General features: G+C 41.0%; 6 non-coding genes across 6 annotated transcripts; all 6 read left to right on the forward strand.

Moving 5' to 3' along the window:
- Window positions 1–14,980: 14,980 nt before the first annotated feature.
- Window positions 14,981–15,062, forward strand: TRNAS-GCU (transfer RNA serine (anticodon GCU)). The gene has a single exon. It is a non-coding gene; the product is annotated as a tRNA-Ser (tRNA).
- A 505-nt stretch (window positions 15,063–15,567) lies between these two features.
- Window positions 15,568–15,649, forward strand: TRNAL-AAG (transfer RNA leucine (anticodon AAG)). Its single transcript has one exon. It is a non-coding gene; the product is annotated as a tRNA-Leu (tRNA).
- Window positions 15,650–20,304: 4,655 nt separating this feature from the next.
- TRNAS-GCU (transfer RNA serine (anticodon GCU)) lies at window positions 20,305–20,386 on the forward strand. The gene has a single exon. It is a non-coding gene; the product is annotated as a tRNA-Ser (tRNA).
- A 505-nt stretch (window positions 20,387–20,891) lies between these two features.
- Window positions 20,892–20,973, forward strand: TRNAL-AAG (transfer RNA leucine (anticodon AAG)). Its single transcript has one exon. It is a non-coding gene; the product is annotated as a tRNA-Leu (tRNA).
- Window positions 20,974–25,626: 4,653 nt separating this feature from the next.
- TRNAS-GCU (transfer RNA serine (anticodon GCU)) lies at window positions 25,627–25,708 on the forward strand. Its single transcript has one exon. It is a non-coding gene; the product is annotated as a tRNA-Ser (tRNA).
- Window positions 25,709–26,213: 505 nt separating this feature from the next.
- Window positions 26,214–26,295, forward strand: TRNAL-AAG (transfer RNA leucine (anticodon AAG)). Its single transcript has one exon. It is a non-coding gene; the product is annotated as a tRNA-Leu (tRNA).
- The last annotated feature ends 515 nt before the right edge of the window (window positions 26,296–26,810 follow it).

Genomic DNA, 26,810 nt, shown 5'->3' on the forward strand with positions numbered 1-26,810 from the left:
TTTTATCTGCTGCACCACAGCTTCCCTTTTCTTGCACTGTCAGAAGGGCTGGGGCAGACTCCTTCTTTACCAAACCTCCATTCACTGCATTTTTGCCAATTTGGGCCATTCTGTCTCCAATTTGTTTGAATGAATCAGATTCTTTTCTAGGTATCAGCATAATTTCGATTTTTCCTTGGTAATTTGCAGCAATCACTCTCCCTAAAACCTGATCAATTTGCCATTTCTGTCCTGGTAACTTTCCTCTCCCCAACTGCTCTGTGACTGCTTGCATGACAGATTGCTTTTGTGCATGCTGCACAGTTTTTATCAAATCTAGGGGAATGTACATCTCTCTCATCTCTGCCCACCTGTAAGTGGCTTTTTCTCTCAGCTGTTCACATTTCTGAGGCACCCACTTAGCCATCCCCACTAAGGCAGAATTCTGGGTGTACACTTCTCTCTCTGAATCTTTCTCATTAACATCTGCAAGGTAATTGAACCAGTTAGGTACAAGCCATATGTAAAAACAAACAGCTAAAACATTAGCAATAAACCAAAAATCAGCGTAAAAATGACACATCTCACGTAGCTCTTGCTTTAAAATCTGACACACATTATACAACGCTGTTCCTTCTACTGTGCCAGAAAACAACATTTCAGTCAATGAATCATTAGTAAAACAAACATGCTTTTTATCTTCAGTGGACACGAATTCAAATGGTGCACACAATTTCACCGGTAATTCTTTTACCTGTGGTACTCTAGCCCTGTCTTGCAAGTACCAGATCCAGTGTATGATCCTAGCTAGGGGCACTATTTTCTTCCCTTGTTCTTGAATTACATGTACATCAGTTTTTCCTTCTTGCACTGCGCAGAAACCTGAAGTCTGCATTATTTCATTTGCCAAATCACAAGCGCGCAGCTGCATATAATTTTTCACAGTGACCATATACAAAAGTGTTAGGATTTCACTCAAATGAGGGCTATTCTTTTTCCAAAAATCAAACAAGCTAATGAAAGTCGGCTCTTGCTCTAAAATCTTTCGTTTTACTTGTGCATTTTGCAACGGTAACTCGTAAATCACATTCTGGTCTCTCTTGTCCGTGTTATCAGTTAAGGAATGCATTTTGGCTGCCAAAAACCCTGGCTCACACGAAAACTCAGTGCAGCTCAGAGCTGTCTTAACCCCCTCATTACTGGAATGGGACAAGAAAGATTCTTCAAAAACAGCCCTTTTATAACTTTCAGTCGGGCTAATTTGCTCACGTAAATTCCTATTTTCATGTTCCAACTGCCTACATTTCTCCTGCATTTCTCTGTAAGCAGATAAAGGTATCCAGACCTTTCTGTCATCATTACTTCCAAAAGACACGTTTTCTACATATGTACAACAGGAATTATTTCTCAAAGCATTATCAGGCATTTTAGCTACACATGCATTTTCTTCTGTAATTCCCCAAACAGAAAACAATTCACAGTTTTTCTTAGCACCATCAGGCAGTTTATCAACACATGCATTCTCAGACATGGTCTGCGGTGCTACTGTGATTCTCCAAACAGAAAACAATTTCTGTAATTCTCCAAACAACAAAAAAAACAATTACACTTTTAAAGTGTGCACTTAGAAATCTACCAACTCGTCAACACCCTCTTAATCACCTCTTAATGACCGACCCCACTCCTGGTACCAATTGTAGTGCTTTCCTCTTATCTAGTTTCTAAGCACTAACATAACACAACAGAAATGCACTTCTGAGGTCAAAGAAGACTTTTATTGTTGTTAATTCTTCCCCAACCACAATATTTATGAATGACGAATTAGTAGCTTTCAAGTCCGCGTTAATCAAACAAAATATATCAGTTTGCAATATACACAGCAGGTTATATTTATAAGATATTGAATGCAAAGCAAAACAAATACTTCACCGTGTGGGAACTATCTACAGCTTCATCTTTCTAAGGTCTGCAAGCTGATGACCCCTGTCAGCCGCGAGAAAGAGAGATTCATCTACCCACACGGGATTGCTGGCAGCCTGCGCCAAGCTCCAGCACGAGGTCCGGCAGATTCGAATCTGACTCTCTGCAGCCTGTTACATTCGTTACAAAGGTGTGCCCCCTCCTCTCAGACCTGGGAAACTGAGCAAGCCTTTTAGAGACTGGCCAGGTCTCCAAGACTACTCCTGTTCCCAAGCTCAAGCGAAGAAAAAACAACACCCATGTACTCTCTCTTATCATGTCTAGTATACTGTGAGAACAAAACATCTTGGTTCTCTGGTGCAAAAACACAGCTTGGAAAAATACAGCTTGGAATGTAATGGCTAATGCAATGTCAAAGCCCATAGGCGGCTAAACTGAATACAGAAAGTAATGGCTAATGCCATGTCAAAGCCCATAGGCGGCTCAACTGAACAAAACATACCATGTGCTAATGCAATGTCAAAGCCCATAGGCGGCTAAACTGAATACAGAAAGTAATGGCTAATGCCATGTCAAAGCCCATAGGCGGCTCAACTGAACAAAACATACCATGTGCTACTGGTGAACATTGAGCAACTAATATGCGCAGTGGTGAAACACAAAGTCATTGGTCAAAACAAACTCCATCAAATGGCAGTACAGGCATGTAGGTTTAGGGACCACAGCATAGGTGGTGCACACCTATGTGCACTGCTGAGGTGCCCAGTGTCATTTTAAAGGCAGGCCTGCCTTGCTGGCTGCTTTTAAATTAAAGTTATATGCAAATTCGACTTTGGAATTAAAAGTAGTTCCAAAGTCTTAAACTACCCTATTTTTACATATAAGTCACCCCTAAGGTGTGCCCTATGTGCCCCTAGGGCTGGGTGCCATGTAACTATAAGCAGGGACTTTATAAAAATAGATTTATAAACCCTGGTGAGGTAAAAACAGCCAAATTCGTTTTTCCCTCATTGAAGTAAATGGCCTTCATAGGCTAGAATGGGGAGACTTTCTTTTAAATTTTAAAGTCTCCTTAAATGTTGCATACCAAGAATTTGGTATCAAATTAATTGTTGTAATAAATCCCACAACTTCCAGTTGTGGGATTTAATATAACTTGTTCAGGTAAAAAGTTTTAGACTTTACCTAAAAAGTTGCCAATTTCAGCCCTGCATTGTTTTTGCTGCTGTGCTCTGATTGGCCAGCCTGCAGCAGCTTAGCCAAGCTGCCTTGATGAGGTGTGAAGTAGCCTGGCTTCACACAAAGGAATGTGCCTGTGGGAAAGAATCTACCCTCAGCAGATGGTGAAGCAGGAAGGGGGAGGGCTGCCAAACTGGTCTTCTAAGGCAGAGAAGGACATTTGGAGCAACCAGCAACACCCCCACATCCTGCAACCCTAGACAACTAGGTGCCCCCTTGATTAGATTAGGAGAGGGCAGGAGAGGGGTGTGTTTATGATTTTTAGCCACACCAGTGGGTGGGCTCAGCCAGATGTAACCTCCAAAAATCAGATTCAGCCATGTTGGATTTTTAGAGAATGTTGCCTTCTGGGATGGATTTTTGCCACACTTCCCAGGAAGTGGTCATCACAGGGGGACGACCCTGTACCTGATTGGAGAACCAGGACCCCCCTGCTTTTCACCCAGGAGCAAGGATAAAACTGGCAGACCTGCACCCACACCTCAGATCCCCACCAGATTTCAACAAGAAAAAAACTAAAGGAGAAGAAGGACTGCCCTGCTGGACCCCTGGCCTGCACCTGGAACCTGCACTCAGAAGGATTGCACCAGCTGCACACTTGGGCTTCACCACAAGAAGGACTTTGCCTGGCTTCAACTGGTTCAGGGAGGGACTCCATGTTTGCTACAGGTGAAAAATTGCTATCCAGAGTCCCCTGCACCAACTCCTGAAGAAAGTGACCAGCTGACCACTGTCCAGTGGCCAAAAAGGAGTTTGCGCCAGGTGCATTCTGGGAGTTGAAGTCCGCACCCCCCAAGGACCATCTCAGAACTTCTGGACCCCTGGGGTGAGCTGTGGAACCCAAAAGAACCTTAAAAGAACATCTGGGTGAAGCCCCAGATGTTTTGAGAAGACTTGAGAATTTTTGTAAAAAAACTCCATAGAGGGACCGACCCGCCGCGGCAATTCTAGCTGGCTTGCCTCAACCGCGATCCGGCCTGATTTGGTGGTTCGTCCCGGTAAAGAAAAATCCCTGAAAAAGAGACTAAGTCCGAAGGTAAAAAGTTGACCGGGACCTCCCAGCCATCGTATCCGAGAAGGGCTCCATGGACGTCGGATCAAGATCCAGGTTTACCCCGGTCGAAGGATTTTCACCTAGAAAAAACGACTAAGTCCGAAGGTAAAAATCTCCACTGAGGAATCCAGCATCGCGTATCCGGAGAAGGGCTCCAAGAGGTCGGATTGGACTGGCAGGTTCGTCCCGCTGAAGAAAATCTTCAAAATAAAGACTAAGTCAGAAGGTAACTTTTTAACCGAGGCCTCCCGCGACCTGTAGCCGAGCAGGGCTCCATCGCGGTCGGCCTGAAACTTTGACTTTGCCCCGGTCGAGGTGCAACCAGATGACCCGATTGGCGCTTTTTGTTTCTAAGCGCTAGAAAAATAATTATTATTTAAAAATTCATATCTCCGGTTCCCCTTATCAGATTTTATCCGTTTTTGTGTCATTTTAAAGATAAAAATATAAACTATTTGTATAAATTGGTTTTGGATTTTTATACTGTTTCCTGTGTTTTATTTAATTACTGTTTTGTGATATTTGAATGATTTACACACTGTCTCCTAAGTTAAGCCTTGACACTCGTTGCCAAGCTACCAAGGGTTGAGCTGGGGTTAATTTACTGAGACCTAACTGGACCTAGGTGGAGGTTAGTGGCTTGTTGCTAGGTGTAGGTACCTACCTGCCCTTACCAATAACCCATTTTCCAACACGTAGAAATAATGCACACGTTTGAAATGTGCCCACGGGGAAAGGCTACAAATGTATACGAAGACTAATGAAAGTTATTAATGCTGAATTAATTATGTACTAATGTCTTTAATTTGTATTAACATATCAAAATTGGAGTTATGTATTAGGAGTTTGTTCATTAAGCAGTAGGCCTTAGTTTAGCGAAGGTCTGTGCCTAGCTGCCTGGTCTCATATTAAACTGTCTTTTTCTAACGTGCAATGTGGTATTTTCCTGAAGGGCATGAAACTGTACTTTCCCAGAAGCTAGAGATGTGTGTAGCTGTAGTAAATTCTTTCTCAGGGGACCCTACTTGCTCAAGGAGACATTCTTGCTGAATGCAATAGTGTAATTTGTAACAGGTGCAAGGCTGCCTGGAGTAGGAGAAAACAATGGAACTACTGACTGTAGCGTAAAATGTAACTTTTCTTACCTGACATTCCAACCGATGAAAACGTCAATAACATGGGCCAATCAACGACATGAGAACTGTGGTTTGTGTAAAACTCTGGTGAAGATTATTGGACAGAGATGACGATGCACCAATGATAATCCATTGAGGAATTAGGAGTAAATTAGACAGTTTTGATTTAACCACATGACCCGATGAGAAATCAGGCATTTATTGGACATTCCACTCCAAGCCATTCTTTGCCATTCTACTGAGCCATTTAGGCCATTTTGTTTGAGACTTTGCCATTTGTTCGCCCTGTTACTCTAAACCACCCTTTACTTATTCCTTACCTGATACTTACTTCTCCTCTATATGAGGGAAGTTCTTGTTCCTTAGCTATGCCATACTGATACTTTGCCCTATACTTTCTTTGCTGATGATGCAAACGACTGATGTCCCGAGGACGAAGACTGACGCAGTTTGCTGATCCGTTGGATGGGTAACTATCTGATGAAAATTGTAATTGTCTGTTTGCCTTTTCTTTCTAGGTACCAACTGCTCTCTGATAGAGGCCATAGTTAGATGTTTTCCAAATTTGTGTTTGCTAAATTGTTTTGCATGAAGCCCAACATGCTGATGCTAATACAAGGGTATTTAAGGTGTTCACTAAAATCTGACGCAAATAGACAAATGACTGAGTTCTTGCTTTGTTGAACCATGCACTACTGAGAGTTTGCTAAGTTGCTTCTTAATAATTATGTGTTAATACTGAGTGAATATTCTCTATGCATTGATTAATTGCGTTTCTAATTGCAAATCTGAAGAGTTACTAATGAGATGAATTGCTGAGGAGATTAACAGAAATGACTTTAGATTGTAACCAGTAGGGAAATAAATATCCTAACACTTAACTAAATTGGTGTGGTTATTCATGACTGAAAGATCATGGTGTGTTCACTTTATTGACTCTCATTAAAGGTTATTGATTAGCATGCTGATTAGTTATTGCGATTGTTGTTGAGATATTGATCTATTGATTTGTGATGCCAAAAGATATCTCGTACTAGAAAGTCCCCGAACCTGGTCTAAAAGGTTCATCGACCGAGGCGTGTCTCCTTGTAAGTTTACTTATCAAGGCTCTGACGCGCCTTCACTAATAAAAAGTAATCTGATTGCTTGCTGCGGAGTCATCGTCAACAAAAACTACCAAAATATTACTTCAATGTATTGTAATTACGACTGCCTCAGTTTTATGCATTACGTGAGTAGTCGGACAGCAATTTATTTAGCGCACAAATATTTCTTGTTGATGCACGTACGTTTTTAAACTGAAGTGTCGTAGCTGTAGCGGCAATACTCCCAGTTTCGGCGGTAATATAAACTAAGATTTACTTTCTCCTACTTAAAACTTTTTTCAGAACAATGCACATTAAATGGGAAGGCAGTTTTCCTTAATTGTGTACTATTTGCTGCCTAATGTTGACATGGAAGCACCCCACCAATGACTGACACATAGAGACTCTAAAGCGCCATACCAGTACAATATTTTTATGATATTGCACTTTAAATCCACGTACAACTGAATTAAAGCTATCTTAGCTCATTTGAGGGTAGTGTGACAGTACATCACATGCGGATAGAACACGTTTGGAAAGTGTAATTTTCATGATTACATTACATTTAACATATAAATTCAAGCTGAAGTAGGGATGGACAACAAGGTCGTATAGAGCAAAGCTGAAGACAACAAGTTACCATAACAATCTGTAAATATATGCTCTTTATTATGTTTGGACAACTATCACCTAATAGAACACATTTTGGCTACCATATTTTGTACTCCTGAAATATGGTTTTTTTGAAGACAAGGTGGGTGAGTGGTTAAGGCGATGGAGTGCTAATCCATTGTGCTCTGCATGCGTGGGTTCGAATCCCATCCTTGTTGGTTTATTGTTCCGTCTTTAGTTTTTAGTATGTGGTAGGGCTGGGTTAACCCTATTTTATGTGAAAGTTAAATTACATATCCCATGGTATTTCCGGCAGTACAACGGCTCAGTTTGGAAACACCGCTCAGTTGAGTACTGTGCTTAGGCATTACTGTAAACAGCGCCAGCCGGGTTCTGCTCATGAATCACAAAATCTTTCCTGAGGCGGAGGGTTGGTAAGTTGAGGGACGTAGATAGTTTGATTCCTTATCCTTAAAGAAAGAGAAGCAGCGCGTGCGGGACCCCAATGTAAGGGTTGTCTTCCTACGGACTCTCAGGACTGGCGCTCCCTGACACCTCCCATGGCCCGGGGCCAATCCTGACCTACTAAATGTATCACGTGCCTGCTGCTGTTGGCGTTGACTTTCCTAGGATCACTTCACAGGCTATACACCCTTATTCTCCAACTCCCCTATACAACAGAACATCTCACTTCAGAAAGCTTGCAGAAACAGGTTTACACAGTGTAGTGTGGCCTAGTGGTCTAAGGCGCTGAATTAAGGCTACAGTCTCTTTGGAGGAGTGGGTTCGAATCCCACCGCTACCAGTATTTTTCAACTCACGAATGTATTTTGTCTGCATCAGTGTCTCACTCTCTGCCTTCTGCACCTACGATCCACATAGCGAGAGGTGAGACTATGTAAAGTGGTGGCGGTATTTATATAAGGGTAGCCAGACAGTGGGACCGAGCCTTCTTATTTTAAAAAACCACAACCTAAGGTGACAAGAATTGTATCGGTGAACAAACCAGCTGTCTTGAAGTCTAACTATAGAGGCGACGAGAGGGGTCACTGTGATGCTGAAAGTTCAGAGAGTGTAAACAGTAGAACGCTGTGTGATACGTTTCCTTGCAGTGATGACAGCTAGCGTTTCTAAAGGAGAGAGCAAACATACAATGGGGAAGAAGAATAAATAAGGAAAGACATATATTATATGCAGACAGTTATTATACTTTGCTTTTTACCTATAACTCGCTCAACTGTCGGTGAATGCTGTGTTACCCTGCATAGCCAGGTCACCACAGCGGGTGTCCACAGTGTTTGGCCAAGTTACTATAGTTGTGAGCTTTTAGATGTGAGGTAGCGTGGCCGAGCAGTCTAAAGTGTCTGGATTTAGGCTCCAGTCTCTCTGGAACCGTGGGCTTGAATCCCAACACTCTAAGTTTACTTGAACCAAATACTTTTGCAAAAAAGGTTCATGTAATAAATATTCATTAGGGTCGTGGTTGTGAGTATGACACTAATGGATAAAAGTGGGACTAACAATGCTACAATTCCTGAGACTACCAATACACTAACAGCCTGGGAGAGGTTTGAGCTGGATACAAGATACTTGCATGAGGGAACTAACTCGAAAGGGGAAGTATCCACTGATGTTTTCTATCGCTTGCTGAGTGAGTATGTTGACACAATGGATGCGAAAGATTGTTTTGTGTGTACACAGATTCCTGTTTCGGTACAAGAGGGGGTTACCTATCATAGACTGTCATTAACATATGGGATACGTTGTAGTCTGTTACTAACAAGATTCTATAACCAGGAAGAGATTCAATATTTTTACTCAAATCATGATCTTGTGTTTTCTAATGTGCCTATCATAGAGGATGTGAGTGGGGTAGCTAAGTCCTATAGCATAAAGTTAGTTAAAGGATTCTTTCAGGCGACATTAACAATTAGTACATCTTCTGCACACCACAATAATTTGACATGTTTGCTTAAACCTGTAGAGAAAAGCTTTTTAGATCACACGGAAGAGAGAAGAAGGGCATTGAAGGGTAAACTAGAGAAAGGATTACAGCAACGGGCTTTTGCTAGTAGTGACGGTTATAGTGCAATTAGAGAACAAGGGAAGTTAGCTTTAGACGCACTACATGTAGGAAAGCTTTGCATATCGAAGACCAAATCATACTATGACAATGTGTTTGTGGGAATGAGTGAATGTAAGCGTGTGTTTTTGTTTCCGAGTAAATGGACGTTCATGTTAAATGGACAGGATCCAGCAATACCCGGGATTTATTATATATGTGGACTTAATGCTTATTACCGTCTTCCAAAGGGATTGTATGGGACATGTTATTTGGGGATAGTTTTCCCAAAGATATATCAACTTGACAATTTGAAAAGGTTACCAAAATTGTCTGAATTACATCGTACTAGACATAAGAGAGAGACTGCTGCTGGTGTAGTAGGAGACATATTTGGGACGATAATTTCTTCAGTGGGAGTTATTTTGAACTCCATAAAGATTCAAAAGTTGTCTACTATTGAGGATAACATGCTGACAAACTTTTCAGGGGCTATACTCCTGATGGATACTGAACTTGCTGCGGAGGGGGCTATGACTCTTCAAAACAGGCTTGCTTTAGACATTCTTTTAGCGAAAAATGGCAGAGTTTGTAGATTGCTCAATGGGTGTCATTGTTGCGCTTACATACCAGATAATAGTAATGAGATTAGAAGTATGCTTACTAACTTGACTAGGGATAGTACGGCCTTGAAGGATTTGAAAGAACCAGGTGTTTGGAAAAAGGTTGGGAAAGGATTTGCTTCAGTTGGAAATTGGATTAGTAACATTTGGCATGGGATATTGTCTAAAATAATACAGGGAATATTGATTGTTATAGATTGCTTATTTGGATCATGGGTGGCTTGTAAAATTAGTAAAAGAATAAAATTGAAGATGGCGAAAAATAATAGGAGGAGGGAAGAAAAACAAAGGGAAAAATTATTCAGGGCAAGATCAAAGGGGAAACCAAGAAGGGAAGAGATTGATATGAGGGAATTTTAGTATGTAAAATTAGTGGGGAAGATGTGTGTGATGACAAGAGTCATCAGAGGAGGGATTGCTGGAGTGTGTCTTTTAAAATTAATATTAACATGAAAAGCTTACAATATATTGTGTAATGAAGCTGCATAAAAAATGTGTTAACATAGTGTGAGAAAACAGGGCTGATTGCAGAGGCCCCCTAACTTTTTGCCCCCATTTTTCACTTTTTGCTGGTGTTTTCCTGACTCTGATGGTGCCCTGGGTACTGCTAACCAGTCCCAGGGCCTGTGCTCTGTGTAAAATGGATATGCAAATTAGGCTAATTATAATTGGCTAAGTTAACCTACCTATAAGTCCCTAGTATATGGTAGGGCATGTAGGTTTAGGGACCACAGCATAGGTGGTGCACACCTAGGTGCACTGCTGAGGTGCCCAGTGTCATTTTAAAGGCAGGCCTGCCTTGCTGGCTGCTTTTAAATTAAAGCTATATGCAAATTCGACTTTGGAATTAAAAGTAGTTCCTAAGTCTTAAACTACCCTATTGTTACATATAAGTCACCTCTAAGGTGTGCCCTATGTGCCCCTAGGGCTGGGTGCCATGTAACTAGAAGTAGGGACTTTATAAAAATAGATTTATAAACCCTGGTGAGGTAAAAACAGCCAAATTTGTTTTTCCCTCATTGAAGTAAATGGCCTTCATAGGCTAAAATGGGGAGACTTTATTTTAAATTTTAAAGTCTCCTTAAATGTTGCATACCAAGAATTTGGTATCAAATTAATTGTTGTAATAAATCCCACAACTTCCAGTTGTTGGATTTAATATAACTTGTTCAGGTAAAAGGTTTTAGACTTTACCTAAAAAGTTGCCAATTTCAGCCCTGCATTGTTTTTGCTGCTGTGCTCTGATTGGCCAGCCTGCAGCAGCCTCGCCAAGCTGCCTTGATGAGGTGTGAAGTGGCCTGGCTTCACACAAAGGAATGTGCCTGTGGGAGAGAATCTCCCCTCAGCAGATGGTGAGGCAGGAAGGGGGAGGGCTGCCAAACTGGTCTTCAAAGGCAGAGAAGGACATTTGGAGCAACCAGCAACACCCCCACATCCTGCAACCCCAGACAACTAGGTGCCCCCTTGATTAGATTAGGAGAGGGCAGGAGAGGGGTGTGTTTATGATTTTTAGCCACACCAGTGGGTGGGCTCAGCCAGATGTAACCTCCAAAAATCAGATTCAGCCATGTTGGATTTTTAGAGAATGTTGCCTTCTGGGATGGATTTTTGCCACACTTCCCAGGAAGTGGTCATCACAGGGGGACGACCCTGTACCTGATTGGAGAACCAGGACCCCCCTGCTTTTCACCCAGGAGCAAGGATAAAACTGGCAGACCTGCACCCACACCTCAGATCCCCACCAGATTTCAACAAGAAAAGAACTAAAGGAGATGAAGGACTGCCCTGCTGGACCCCTGGCCTGCACCTGGAACCTGCACTCAGAAGGACTGCACCAGCTGCACACTTGGGCTTCTCCACAAGAAGGACTTTGCCTGGCTTCAACTGGTTCAAGTAGGGACTCCCTGTTTGCTACAGGTGAAAAATTGCTATCCAGAGTCCCCTGCACCAACTCCTGAAGAAAGTGACCAGCTGACCACTGTCCAGTGGCCAAAAAGGAGTTTGCGCCACGTGCATTCTGGGAGTTGAAGTCCGAACCACCCAAGGACCATCTCTGAACTTCTGGACCCTTGGGGTGAGCTGTGGACCCCAAAAGAACCTTAAAAGAATATCTGGGTGAAGCCCCAGAAGTTTGGAGAAGATTTGAGAATTTTTGTAAAAAAACTCCATAGAGGGACCGACCCGCCGCGGCAATTCTAGCCGGCTTGCCTCAACCGCGACCCGGCCTGATTTGGTGGTTCGTCCCGGTAAAGAAAAATCTCAGAAAAAGAGACTAAGTCCGAAGGTAAAAAGTTGACCGGGACCTCCCAGCCATCGTATCCGAGAAGGGCTCCATGGACGTCGGATCAAGATCCAGGTTTACCCCGGTCGAAGGATTTTCACCTCGAAAAAACGACTAAGTCCGAAGGTAAAAATCTCCACCGAGGAATCCAGCATCGCGTATCCGGAGAAGGGCTCCAGGAGGTCGGATTGGACTGGCAGGTTCGTCCCGCTGAAGAAAATCTTCAAAATAAAGACTACGTCAGAAGGTAACTTTTTAACCGAGGCCTCCCGCGACCTGTAGCCGAGCAGGGCTCCATCGCGGTCGGCCTGAAACTTTGACTTTGCCCCGGTCGAGGTGCAACCAGATGACCCGATTGGCGCTTTTTGTTTCTAAGCGCTAGAAAAATAATAATTCTTTCAAAATTCATATCTCCGGTTCCCCTTATCCGATTTTATCCGTTTTTGTGTCATTTTAAAGATAAAAATATAAACTATTTGTATGAATTGGTTTTGGATTTTTAAACTGTTTCCTGTGTTTTATTTAATTACTGTTTTGTGATATTTGAATGCTTTACACACTGTCTCCTAAGTTAAGCCTTGACGCTTGTTGCCAAGCTACCAAGGGTTGAGCTGGGGTTAATTTACTGAGACCTAACTGGACCTAATTGGAGGTTAGTGGCTTGTTGCTAGGTGTAGGAACCTACCTGCCCTTACCAATAACCCATTTTCCAACACGTAGAAATAATGCACACGTTTGAAATGTGCCCACAGGGAAAGGCTACAAATGTATACGAAGACTAATGAAAGTTATTAATGCTGAATTAATTATGTACTAATGTTTTTAATTTGTATTAACATATCAAAATTGGAGTTATGTATTAGGAGTTTGTTCATTAAGCAGTAGGCCTTAGTTTAGCGAAGGTCTGTGCCTAGCTGCCTGGTCTCATATTAAACTGTCTTTTTCTAACGTGCAATGTGCTATTTTCCTGAAGGACATGAAACTGTACTTTCCCAGAAGCTAGAGATGTGTGTAGCTGTAGTAAATTCTTTCTCATGGGACCCTACTTGCTCAAGGAGACATTCTTGCTGAATGCAATAGAGTAATTGGTAACAGGTGCAAGGCTGCCTGGAGTAGGAGAAAACAATGGAACTACTGACTGTAGCGTAAAATGTAACTTTTCTTACCTGACATTCCAACCGATGAAAACGTCAATAACATGGGCCAATCAACGACATGAGAACTGTGGTTTGTGTAAAACTCTGGTGAAGATTATTGGACAGAGATGACAATGCACCAATGATTATCCATTGAGGAATTAGGAGTAAATTAGACAGTTTTGATTTAACCACATGACCCGAGGAGAAATCAGACATTTATTGGACATTCCACTCCAAGCCATTCTTTGCCATTCTACTGAGCCATTTAGGCCATTTCGTTTGAGACTTTGCCGTTTGTTCGCCCTGTTATTCTAAACCACCCTTTACTTATTCCTTACCTGATACTTACTTCTCCTCTATATGAGGGAAGTTCTTGTTCCTTAGCTATGCCATACTGATACTTTGCCCTGTCCTTTCTTTGCTGATGATGCAAACGACTGATGTCCCGAGGACGAAGACTGACGCTGTTTGCTGATCCGTTGGATGGGTAACTATCTGATGAAAATTGTAATTGTCTGTTTGCCTTTTCTTTCTAGGTACCAACTGCTCTTTGATAGAGGCCATAGTTAGATGTTTTCCAAATTTGTGTTTGCTAAATTGTTTTGCATGAAGCCCAACATGCTGATGCTAATACGAAGGTTATTTAAGGTGTTCACTAAAATCTGACGCAAATAGACAAATGACTGAGTTCTTGCTTTGTTGAACCATGCACTACTGAGACTTTGCTAAGTTGCTTCTTAATAATTATGTGTTAATACTGAGTGAATATTCTCTATGAATTGATTAATTGCGTTTCTAATTGCAAATCTGAAGAGTTACTAATGAGATGAATTGCTGATGAGATTAACAGAAATGACTTTAGATTGTAACCAGTAGGGAAATAAATATCCTAACACTTAACTAAATTGGTGTGTTATTCATGACTGAAAGATCATGGTGTGTTCACTTTATTGACTCTCATTAAAGGTTATTGATTAGCATGCTGATTAGTTATTGCGATTGTTGTTGAGATATTGATCTATTGATTTGTGATGCCAAAAGACATCTCGTACTGGAAAGTCCCCGAACCTGGTCTAAAAGGTTCATCGACCGAGGCGTGTCTCCTTGTAAGTTTACTTATCAAGGCTCTGACGCGCCTTCACTAATAAAAAGTAATCTGATCGCTTGCTGCGGAGTCATCGTCAACAAAAACTACCAAAATATTACTTCAATGTATTGTAATTACGACTGCCTCAGTTTTATGCATTACGTGAGTAGTTGGACAGCAATTTATTTAGCGCAAAAATATTTCTTGTTGATGCACGTATGTTTTTAAACTGAAGTGTCGTAGCTGTAGCGGCAATACTCCCAGTTTAGGCGGTTTTATAAACTAAGTTTTACTTTCTCCTACTTAAAACTTTTTGCAGAACAATGCACATTAAATGGGAAGGCAGTTTTCCTTACTTGTGTACTATTTGCTGCCTAATGTTGACATGGAAGCACCCCACCAATGACTGACACATAGAGACTCGAAAGCGCCATACCAGTACAATATTCGTATGATATTGCACTTTAAATCCACGTACAACTGAATTAAAGCAATCTTAGCTCATTTGAGGGTAGTGTGATAGTACATCACATATGGATAGAAGACGTTTGGAAAGTGTAATTTTCATGGTTACATTACATTTAACATATAAATTCAAGCTGAAGTAGGGATGGACAACATGGTCGTATAGAGCAAAGCTGAAGACAACAAGTTATCATAACAATCTGTAAATATATGCTCTTTATTATGTTTGGACAACTATCACCTAATAGAACTCATTTTGGCTACCATATTTTGTACTCCTGAAATATGGTGTTTTGAAGACGAGGTGGCCGAGTGGTTAAGGCGATGGACTGCTAATCCATTGTGCTCTGCATATGTGTGTTCGAATCTCATTCTCGTCGGTTTATTGTTCCGTCTTTAGTTTTTAGTATGTGGTAGGGCTGGGTTAACCCTATTTTATGTGAAAGTTAAATTACATATCCCATGGTATTTCCGGCAGTACAACGGCTCAGTTTGGAAACACCGCTCAGTTGAGTACTGTGCTTAGGCATTACTGTAAACAGCGCCAGCCGGGTTCTGCTCATGAATCACAAAATCTTTCCTGAGGCGGAGGGTTGGTAAGTTGAGGGACGTAGATAGTTTGATTCCTTATCCTTAAAGAAAGAGAAGCAGCGCATGCGGGACCCCAATGTAAGGATTGTCTTTCTACGGACTCTCAGGACTGACGCTCCATGACACCTCCTATGGCCCGGGGCCAATCCTGACCTACTAAATGTATCACGTGCCTGCTGCTGTTGGCGTTGACTTTCCTAGGATCACTTCACAGGCTACACACCCTTATTCTCCAACTCCCCTATACAACAGAATATCTCACTTCAGAAAGCTTACAGAAACAGGTTCACACAGGGTAGTGTGGCCGAGCGGTCTAAGGCGCTGGATTAAGGCTCCAGTCTCTTTGGAGACGTGGGTTCGAATCCCACCGCTGCCAGTATTTTTCAACTCACGAACGTATTTTGTCTGCATCAGTGTCTCACTCTCTGCCTTCTGCACCTACGATCCACATAGCGAGAGGTGAGACTATGTAAAGTGGTGCCGGTATGTATATAAGGGTAGCCAGACAGTGGGACCGAGCCTTCTTATTTTAAAAAACCACAACCTAAAGTGACAAGAATTGTATCCGTAAACAAACCAGCTGTTTTGAAGTCTAACTATGGAGGCGACGAGAGGGGTCACTGTGATGCTGAAAGTTCAGTGAGTGTAAACAGTAGAACGCTGTGTGATACGTTTCCTTGCAGTGATGACAGCTCGCGTTTCTAAAGCAGAGAGCAAACATACAATGGGGAAGAAGAATAAATAAGGAAAGACATATATTATATGCAGACAGTTATTATAATTTGCTTTTTACCTGTAACTCCCTCAACTGTCGGTGAATGCTGCGTTACCCTGCATAGCCAGGTCACCACAGCGGGTGTCCACAGAGTTTGGCCAAGTTACTATAGTTGTGAGCTTGTAGATGTGAGGTAGCGTGGCCGAGCAGTCTAAAGTGGTTGGATTTAGGCTCCAGTCTCACTGGAGCTGTGGGCTCGAATCCCAACACTTTAAGTTTACTTGAACCAAATACTTTTGCAACAAAGGTTCATGTAATAAATATTCATTAGGGTCGTGGTTGTGAGTATGACAGTAATGGATAATAGTGGGACTAACGATGCTACAATTCTTGAGACTACCACTGCACTAACAACCTGGGAGAGGTTTGAGCTGGATACACAATACTTGCATGAGAGAACTAACTCGAAAGTGGAACTATCCACTGATGTTTTCTATTGCTTGCTGAGTGAGTATGTTGACACAATGGATGCAAAAGATTGTTTTGTGTGTACACAGATTCCTGTTTCGGTACAAGAGGGGGTACCTATCATAGACTGTCTTTAACATATGGGATACGTTGTAGTCTGTTACTAACAAGATTCTATAACCAGGAAGAGATTCAATATTTTTACTCAAATCATGATCTTGTGTTTTCTAATGTGCCTATCATAGAGGATGTGAGTGGGGTAGCTAAGTACTATAGCATAAAGTTAGTTAAAGGATTCTTTCAGGCGACATTAACAATTAGTACATCTTATGCACACCACAATAATTTGACATGTTTGCTTACACCTGTAGAGAAAAGCTTTTTAGATCACACGGAAGAGAGAAGAAGGGCATTGAAGGGTAAACTAGAGAAAGGATTACAGTAACGGGCCTTTGCTAGTAGTGACGGTTATTGTGCAATTAGAGAACAAGGGAAGTTAGCTTAAGAAGCACTACATGTAGGAAAGCATTGCATATCCAAGACCAAATCATACTATGACAATGTGTTTGTGGGAATGAGTGAATGTAAGCGTGTGTTTTTGTTTCAGAGTAAATGGACGTTCATGTTAAATGGACAGGATCCAGCAATCCCCGGGATTTATTATATATGTGGACTCAATGCTTATTACAGTCTTCCAAAGGGATGGTATGGGACATGTTATTTGGGGATAGTTTTCCCAATGATATATCAACTTGACGATTTGAAAAGGTTACCAAAATTGTCTGAATTACATCGTACTAGACATAAGAGAGAGACTGCTGCTGGTGTAGTAGGAGACATATTTGGGACGATCATTTCTTCAGTGGGAGTTATTTTGAACTCCATAAAGATTCGAAAGTTGTCTACTTTTGAGGATAACATGCTGACAAACTTTTCAGGGGCTATACTCCTGATGGATACTGAACTTGCTGCGGAGGGTGCTATGACTCTTCAAAACAGGCTTGCTTTAGACATTCTTTTAGCGAAAAATGGCAGAGTTTGTAGATTGCTCAATGGGTGTCATTGTTGCGCTTACATACCAGATAATAGTAATGAGATTAGAAGTATGCTTACTAACTTGACTAGGGATAGTACGGACTTGAAGGATTTGGAAGAACCAGGTGTTTGGAAAAAGGTTGGGAAAGGATTTGCTTCAGTGGGAAATTGGATTAGTAACATTTGGCATGGGATATTGCCTAAAATAATACAGGGTGTATTGATTGTTATAGATCGCTTATTTGGATCATGGGTGGCATGCCAAATTAGTAAAAGAATAAAATTGACGATGGCAAAAAATAATAGGAGGAGGGAAGAAAAACAAAGGGAAAAATTATTCAGGGCAAGGTCAAAGGGGAAACCAAGAAGGGAATAGATTGATATGAGGGAATTTTAGTATGTAAAATTAGTGGGGAAGATTTGTGTGATGATAAGAGTCATCAGAGGAGGGATTGCTGGAGTGTGTCTTTTAAAATTAATATTAACATGAAAAGCTTACAATATATTGTGTAATGAAGCTGCATAAAAAATGTGTTAACGTAGAAATAATGCACACGTTTTAAATGTGCCCACTGGGAGTGGCTACCAATGTATACGAAGACTAATGAAAGTTATTAATGCTGAATTAATTATGTACTAATGTTTTTAATTTGTATTAACATATCAAAATTGGAGTTATGTATTAGGAGGTTGTTCTTTAAGCAGTAGGCCTTAGTTTATCGAAGGTCTGTGCCTAGCTGCCTGGTCTCATATTAAGCTGTCTTTTTCTAACGTGCAATGTGCTATTTTCCTGAAGGACATGAAACTGTACTTTCCCAAAAGCTAGAGATGTGTGTAGCTGTAGTAAATTCTTTCTCATGGGACCCTACTTGCTCAAGGAGACATTCTTGCTGAATGCAATAGAGTAATTGGTAACAGGTGCAAGGCTGCCTGGAGTAGGAGAAAACAATGGAACTACTGACTGTAGCGTAAAATGTAACTTTTCTTACCTGACATTCCAACCGATGAAAACGTCAATAACATGGGCCAATCAACGACATGAGAACTGTGGTTTGTGTAAAACTCTGGTGAAGATTATTGGACAGAGATGACAATGCACCAATGATTATCCATTGAGGAATTAGGAGTAAATTAGACAGTTTTGATTTAACCACATGACCCGAGGAGAAATCAGACATTTATTGGACATTCCACTCCAAGCCATTCTTTGCCATTCTACTGAGCCATTTAGGCCATTTCGTTTGAGACTTTGCCGTTTGTTCGCCCTGTTATTCTAAACCACCCTTTACTTATTCCTTACCTGATACTTACTTCTCCTCTATATGAGGGAAGTTCTTGTTCCTTAGCTATGCCATACTGATACTTTGCCCTGTCCTTTCTTTGCTGATGATGCAAACGACTGATGTCCCGAGGACGAAGACTGACGCTGTTTGCTGATCCGTTGGATGGGTAACTATCTGATGAAAATTGTAATTGTCTGTTTGCCTTTTCTTTCTAGGTACCAACTGCTCTTTGATAGAGGCCATAGTTAGATGTTTTCCAAATTTGTGTTTGCTAAATTGTTTTGCATGAAGCCCAACATGCTGATGCTAATACGAAGGTTATTTAAGGTGTTCACTAAAATCTGACGCAAATAGACAAATGACTGAGTTCTTGCTTTGTTGAACCATGCACTACTGAGACTTTGCTAAGTTGCTTCTTAATAATTATGTGTTAATACTGAGTGAATATTCTCTATGAATTGATTAATTGCGTTTCTAATTGCAAATCTGAAGAGTAACTAATGAGATGAATTGCTGATGAGATTAACAGAAATGACTTTAGATTGTAACCAGTAGGGAAATAAATATCCTAACACTTAACTAAATTGGTGTGGTTATTCATGACTGAAAGATCATGGTGTGTTCACTTTATTGACTCTCATTAAAGGTTATTGATTAGCATGCTGATTAGTTATTGCGATTGTTGTTGAGATATTGATCTATTGATTTGTGATGCCAAAAGACATCTCGTACTGGAAAGTCCCCGAACCTGGTCTAAAAGGTTCATCGACCGAGGCGTGTCTCCTTGTAAGTTTACTTATCAAGGCTCTGACGCGCCTTCACTAATAAAAAGTAATCTGATCGCTTGCTGCGGAGTCATCGTCAACAAAAACTACCAAAATATTACTTCAATGTATTGTAATTACGACTGCCTCAGTTTTATGCATTACGTGAGTAGTTGGACAGCAATTTATTTAGCGCAAAAATATTTCTTGTTGATGCACGTATGTTTTTAAACTGAAGTGTCGTAGCTGTAGCGGCAATACTCCCAGTTTAGGCGGTTTTATAAACTAAGTTTTACTTTCTCCTACTTAAAACTTTTTGCAGAACAATGCACATTAAATGGGAAGGCAGTTTTCCTTACTTGTGTACTATTTGCTGCCTAATGTTGACATGGAAGCACCCCACCAATGACTGACACATAGAGACTCGAAAGCGCCATACCAGTACAATATTCGTATGATATTGCACTTTAAATCCACATACAACTGAATTAAAGCAATCTTAGCTCATTTGAGGGTAGTGTGATAGTACATCACATATGGATAGAAGACGTTTGGAAAGTGTAATTTTCATGGTTACATTACATTTAACATATAAATTCAAGCTGAAGTAGGGATGGACAACATGGTCGTATAGAGCAAAGCTGAAGACAACAAGTTATCATAACAATCTGTAAATATATGCTCTTTATTATGTTTGGACAACTATCACCTAATAGAACTCATTTTGGCTACCATATTTTGTACTCCTGAAATATGGTGTTTTGAAGACGAGGTGGCCGAGTGGTTAAGGCGATGGACTGCTAATCCATTGTGCTCTGCATATGTGTGTTCGAATCTCATTCTCGTCGGTTTATTGTTCCGTCTTTAGTTTTTAGTATGTGGTAGGGCTGGGTTAACCCTATTTTATGTGAAAGTTAAATTACATATCCCATGGTATTTCCGGCAGTACAACGGCTCAGTTTGGAAACACCGCTCAGTTGAGTACTGTGCTTAGGCATTACTGTAAACAGCGCCAGCCGGGTTCTGCTCATGAATCACAAAATCTTTCCTGAGGCGGAGGGTTGGTAAGTTGAGGGACGTAGATAGTTTGATTCCTTATCCTTAAAGAAAGAGAAGCAGCGCATGCGGGACCCCAATGTAAGGATTGTCTTTCTACGGACTCTCAGGACTGACGCTCCATGACACCTCCTATGGCCCGGGGCCAATCCTGACCTACTAAATGTATCACGTGCCTGCTGCTGTTGGCGTTGACTTTCCTAGGATCACTTCACAGGCTACACACCCTTATTCTCCAACTCCCCTATACATCAGAATATCTCACTTCAGAAAGCTTACAGAAACAGGTTCACACAGGGTAGTGTGGCCGAGCGGTCTAAGGCGCTGGATTAAGGCTCCAGTCTCTTTGGAGACGTGGGTTCGAATCCCACCGCTGCCAGTATTTTTCAACTCACGAACGTATTTTGTCTGCATCAGTGTCTCACTCTCTGCCTTCTGCACCTACGATCCACATAGCGAGAGGTGAGACTATGTAAAGTGGTGCCGGTATGTATATAAGGGTAGCCAGACAGTGGGACCGAGCCTTCTTATTTTAAAAAACCACAACCTAAAGTGACAAGAATTGTATCCGTAAACAAACCAGCTGTTTTGAAGTCTAACTATGGAGGCGACGAGAGGGGTCACTGTGATGCTGAAAGTTCAGTGAGTGTAAACAGTAGAACGCTGTGTGATACGTTTCCTTGCAGTGATGACAGCTCGCGTTTCTAAAGCAGAGAGCAAACATACAATGGGGAAGAAGAATAAATAAGGAAAGACATATATTATATGCAGACAGTTATTATAATTTGCTTTTTACCTGTAACTCCCTCAACTGTCGGTGAATGCTGCGTTACCCTGCATAGCCAGGTCACCACAGCGGGTGTCCACAGAGTTTGGCCAAGTTACTATAGTTGTGAGCTTGTAGATGTGAGGTAGCGTGGCCGAGCAGTCTAAAGTGGTTGGATTTAGGCTCCAGTCTCACTGGAGCTGTGGGCTCGAATCCCAACACTTTAAGTTTACTTGAACCAAATACTTTTGCAACAAAGGTTCATGTAATAAATATTCATTAGGGTCGTGGTTGTGAGTATGACAGTAATGGATAATAGTGGGACTAACGATGCTACAATTCTTGAGACTACCACTGCACTAACAACCTGGGAGAGGTTTGAGCTGGATACACGATACTTGCATGAGAGAACTAACTCGAAAGTGGAACTATCCACTGATGTTTTCTATTGCTTGCTGAGTGAGTATGTTGACACAATGGATGCAAAAGATTGTTTTGTGTGTACACAGATTCCTGTTTCGGTACAAGAGGGGGTACCTATCATAGACTGTCTTTAACATATGGGATACGTTGTAGTCTGTTACTAACAAGATTCTATAACCAGGAAGAGATTCAATATTTTTACTCAAATCATGATCTTGTGTTTTCTAATGTGCCTATCATAGAGGATGTGAGTGGGGTAGCTAAGTACTATAGCATAAAGTTAGTTAAAGGATTCTTTCAGGCGACATTAACAATTAGTACATCTTATGCACACCACAATAATTTGACATGTTTGCTTACACCTGTAGAGAAAAGCTTTTTAGATCACACGGAAGAGAGAAGAAGGGCATTGAAGGGTAAACTAGAGAAAGGATTACAGTAACGGGCCTTTGCTAGTAGTGACGGTTATTGTGCAATTAGAGAACAAGGGAAGTTAGCTTAAGAAGCACTACATGTAGGAAAGCATTGCATATCCAAGACCAAATCATACTATGACAATGTGTTTGTGGGAATGAGTGAATGTAAGCGTGTGTTTTTGTTTCAGAGTAAATGGACGTTCATGTTAAATGGACAGGATCCAGCAATCCCCGGGATTTATTATATATGTGGACTCAATGCTTATTACAGTCTTCCAAAGGGATGGTATGGGACATGTTATTTGGGGATAGTTTTCCCAATGATATATCAACTTGACGATTTGAAAAGGTTACCAAAATTGTCTGAATTACATCGTACTAGACATAAGAGAGAGACTGCTGCTGGTGTAGTAGGAGACATATTTGGGACGATCATTTCTTCAGTGGGAGTTATTTTGAACTCCATAAAGATTCGAAAGTTGTCTACTTTTGAGGATAACATGCTGACAAACTTTTCAGGGGCTATACTCCTGATGGATACTGAACTTGCTGCGGAGGGTGCTATGACTCTTCAAAACAGGCTTGCTTTAGACATTCTTTTAGCGAAAAATGGCAGAGTTTGTAGATTGCTCAATGGGTGTCATTGTTGCGCTTGCATACCAGATAATAGTAATGAGATTAGAAGTATGCTTACTAACTTGACTAGGGATAGTACGGACTTGAAGGATTTGGAAGAACCAGGTGTTTGGAAAAAGGTTGGGAAAGGATTTGCTTCAGTGGGAAATTGGATTAGTAACATTTGGCATGGGATATTGCCTAAAATAATACAGGGGGTATTGATTGTTATAGATCGCTTATTTGGATCATGGGTGGCATGTCAAATTAGTAAAAGAATAAAATTGACGATGGCAAAAAATAATAGGAGGAGGGAAGAAAAACAAAGGGAAAAATTATTCAGGGCAAGGTCAAAGGGGAAACCAAGAAGGGAAGAGATTGATATGAGGGAATTTTAGTATGTAAAATTAGTGGGGAAGATTTGTGTGATGATAAGAGTCATCAGAGGAGGGATTGCTGGAGTGTGTCTTTTAAAATTAATATTAACATGAAAAGCTTACAATATATTGTGTAATGAAGCTGCATAAAAAATGTGTTAACGTAGAAATAATGCACACCTTTTAAATGTGCCCACGGGGAGTGGCTACCAATGTATACGAAGACTAATGAAAGTTATTAATGCTGAATTAATTATGTACTAATGTTTTTAATTTGTATTAACATATCAAAATTGGAGTTATGTATTAGGAGGTTGTTCTTTAAGCAGTAGGCCTTAGTTTATCGAAGGTCTGTGCCTAGCTGCCTGGTCTCATATTAAACTGTCTTTTTCTAACGTGCAATGTGCTATTTTCCTGAAGGACATGAAACTGTACTTTCCCAAAAGCTAGAGATGTGTGTAGCTGTAGTAAATTCTTTCTCATGGGACCCTACTTGCTCAAGGAGACACTCTTGCTGAATGCAACAGTGTAATTTGTAACAGGTGCAAGGCTGCCTGGAGTAGGAGAAAACAATGGAACTACTGACTTTAGCGTAAAATGTAACTTTTCTTACCTAACATTCCAACCGATGAAAACGTCAATAACATGGGCCAATCAACGACATGAGAACTGTGGTTTGTGTAAAACTCTGGTGAAGATTATTGGACAGAGATGGCGATGCACCAATGATTATCCATTGAGGAATTAGGAGTAAATTAGACAGTTTTGATTTAACCACATGACCCGAGGAGAAATCAGGCATTTATTGGACATTCCACTCCAAGCCATTCTTTGCAATTCTACTGAGCCATTTAGGCCATTTAGTTTGAGACTTTGCAGTTTGTTCGCCCTGTTACTCTAAACCACCCTTTACTTATTCCTTACCTGATACTTACTTCTCCTCTATATGAGGGAAGTTCTTGTTCCTTAGCTATGCCATACTGATACTTTGCCCTGTCCTTTCTTTGCTGATGATGCAAACGACTGATGTCCCAGCGGACGAAGACTGACGCTGTTTGCTGATCCGTTGGATGGGTAACTATCTGATGAAAAGTGTAATTGTCTGTTTGCCTTTACTTTCCAGGTACCAACTGCTCTTTGATAGAGGCCATAGTTAGATGTTTTCCAAATTTGTGTTTGCTAAATTGTTTTGCATGAAGTCCAACATGCTGATGCTAATACGAGGTTATTTAAGGTGTTCACTAAAATCTGACGCAAATAGACAAATGACTGAGTTCTTGCTTTGTTGAACCATGCACTACTGAGACTTTGCTAAGTTGCTTCTTAATAATTATGTGTTAATACTGAGTGAATATTCTCTATGCATTGATTAATTGCGTTTCTAATTGCAAATCTGAAGCGTTACTAATGAGATGAATTGCTGATGAGATTAACAGAAATGACTTTAGATTGTAACCAATAGGGAAATAAATATCCTAACACTTAACTAAATTGGTGTGGTTATTCATGACTGAAAGATCATGGTGTGTTCACTTTATTGACTCTCATTAAAGGTTATTGATTAGCATGCTGATTAGTTATTGCGATTGTTGTTGAGATATTGATCTATTGATTTGATGCCAAAAGACATCTCGTACTGGGAAGTCCCCAAACCTTGTCTAAAAGGTTCATCGCCCTAGGCGTGTCTACTTGTAAGTTTACTTATCAAGGCTCTGACGCGCCTTCACTAATAAAAAGTAATCTGATTGCTTGCTGCGGAGTCATCGTCAACAAAAACTACCAAAATATTACTTCAATGTATTGTAATTACGACTGCCTCAGTTTTATGCATTACGTGAGTAATCGGACAGCAATTTATTTAGCACAAAAATATTTCTTGTTGATGCACGTATGTTTTTAAAATGAAGTGTCATAGTTGTAGCGGCAATACTCCCAGTTTAGGCGGTTTTATAAACTAAGTTTTACTTTCTCCTACTTAAAACTTTTTGCAGAACAATGCACATTAAATGGGAAGGCAGTTTTCCTTAATTGTGTACTATTTGCTGCCTAATGTTGACATGGAAGCACCCCACCAATGACTGACACCTAGAGACTCGAAAGCGCCATACCAGTACAATATTTGTATGATATTGCACTTTAAATCCACGTACAACTGAATTAAAGCAATCTTAGCTCATTTGAGGGTAGTGTGATAGTACATCACATATGGATAGAACACGTTTGGAAAGTGTAATTTTCATGATTACATTACATTTAACATATAAATTCAAGCTGAAGTAGGGATGGACAACAAGGTCGTATAGAGCAAAGCTGTAGACAACAAGTTACCATAACAATCTGTAAATATATGCTCTTTATTATGTTTAGACAACTATCACCTAATAGAACACATTTTGGCTACCATATTTTGTACTCCTGAAAGATGGTGTTTTGAAGACGAGGTGGCCGAGTGGTTAAGGCGATGGACTGCTAATCCATTGTGCTCTGCATGCGTGGGTTCAAATCCCATCCTCGTTGGTTTATTGTTCAGTCTTTAGTTTTTAGTATGTGGTAGGGCTGGGTTAACCCTATTTTATGTGAAAGTTAAATTACATATCCAATGGTATTTCCGGTAGTACAACGGCTCAGTTTGGAAACACCGCTCAGTTGAGTACTGTGCTTAGGCATTACTGTAAACAGCGCCAGCCGGGTTCTGCTCATGAATCACAAAATCTTTCCTAAGGCGGAGGGTTGGTAAGTTGAGGGACGTAGATAGTTTGATTCCTTATCCTTAAAGAAAGAGAAGCAGCGCGTGCGGGACCCCAATGTAAGGGTTGTCTTCCTACGGACTCTCAGGACTGGGGCTCCCTGACACCTCCCATGGCCCGGGGCCAATCCTGACCAGCTAAATGTATCATGTTCCTGCTGCTGTTGGCGTTGACTTTCCATGGATCACTTCACAGGCTATACACCCTTATTCTCCAACTCCCCTATACAACAGAACATCTCACTTCAGAAAGCTGACAGAAAAAAATTTGTACAGGGTAGTGTGGCTGAGTGGTCTAAGGTGCTGGATTAAGGCTCCAGTCTCTTTGGAGGCGTGGGTTTGAATCCCACCACTGCCAGTATTTTTCAACTCACGAACGTATTTTGTCTGCATCAGTGTCTCACTCTCTGCCTTCTGCACCTACGATCCACATAGCGAGAGGTGAGACTATGTAAAGTGGTGGCGGTATGTATATAAGGGTAGCCAGACAGTGGGACCGAGCCTTCTTATTTTAAAAAACCACAACCTAAGGTGACAAGAATTGTATCGGTAAACAAACCAGCTGTCTTGAAGTCTAACTATAGAGGCGACGAGAGGGGTCACTGTGATGCTGAAAGTTCAGTGAGTGTAAACAGTAGAACGCTGTGTGATACGTTTCCTTGCAGTGATGACAGCTCGCGTTTCTAAAGCAGAGAGCAAACATACAACGGGGAAGAAGAATAAATAAGGAAAGACATATATTATATGCAGACAGTTATTATACTTTGCTTTTTACCTGTAACTCGCTCAAACAACGGGTGAATGCTGCGTTACCCCGCAGAGCCAGGTCACCACAGCGGGTGTCCACAGTGTTTGGCCAAGTTACTATAGTTG

Source organism: Pleurodeles waltl, chromosome 12, assembly GCF_031143425.1.
Source record: "Pleurodeles waltl isolate 20211129_DDA chromosome 12, aPleWal1.hap1.20221129, whole genome shotgun sequence".
NCBI classification, from domain to species: domain Eukaryota; kingdom Metazoa; phylum Chordata; class Amphibia; order Caudata; family Salamandridae; genus Pleurodeles; species Pleurodeles waltl.